This window comes from Penaeus monodon, chromosome 34, assembly GCF_015228065.2.
Source record: "Penaeus monodon isolate SGIC_2016 chromosome 34, NSTDA_Pmon_1, whole genome shotgun sequence".
NCBI classification, from domain to species: Eukaryota; Metazoa; Arthropoda; class Malacostraca; order Decapoda; family Penaeidae; genus Penaeus; species Penaeus monodon.
This window is the reverse complement of record NC_051419.1, coordinates 34,534,078-34,534,425: the sequence shown is the minus strand read 5'-3', so window position 1 is coordinate 34,534,425 and position 348 is coordinate 34,534,078. Positions and strand designations below refer to the sequence as shown.

Below are 348 nucleotides of genomic sequence, written 5' to 3'. Positions count from 1 at the left end.
GGAGAGGTATGTATGACTATCTGATTTAAATGTTTAAGCATTTAAATTTAAGAGCAGGTAATTGCACTGCCTGCTGTAGCACTACCCTCCTGCCTCTGGCCATGTGGTCAGTTGATCAATAATCTTTATCAGATGTGTGGGAAGTAGATAAAAACCTAAAAAGTTACAAATTCCTTCATTGTAAAAACTACCTTCACTCTACCATAGCTGTTTTTGCATTATTTTGCAGTAACCATGGTAACCCTGATAATTTTTCTGTACTTAATCTTGAAACTGATTTCATAATTGCAAAAATGAGATGAGCTGAAAGTGGCTTATGCATTTTTCAGCTATCCTTTCTATTTATAC

At 34.8% G+C, this 348-nt stretch overlaps 1 protein-coding gene across 4 annotated transcripts in view; it reads right to left on the bottom strand.

Annotated features, from left to right (window-relative positions):
* LOC119594780 (N(6)-adenine-specific methyltransferase METTL4-like) overlaps positions 1 to 348 on the bottom strand; it is a 12,362-nt gene that overhangs the window by 2,276 nt on the left and 9,738 nt on the right. The window lies entirely within an intron of this gene.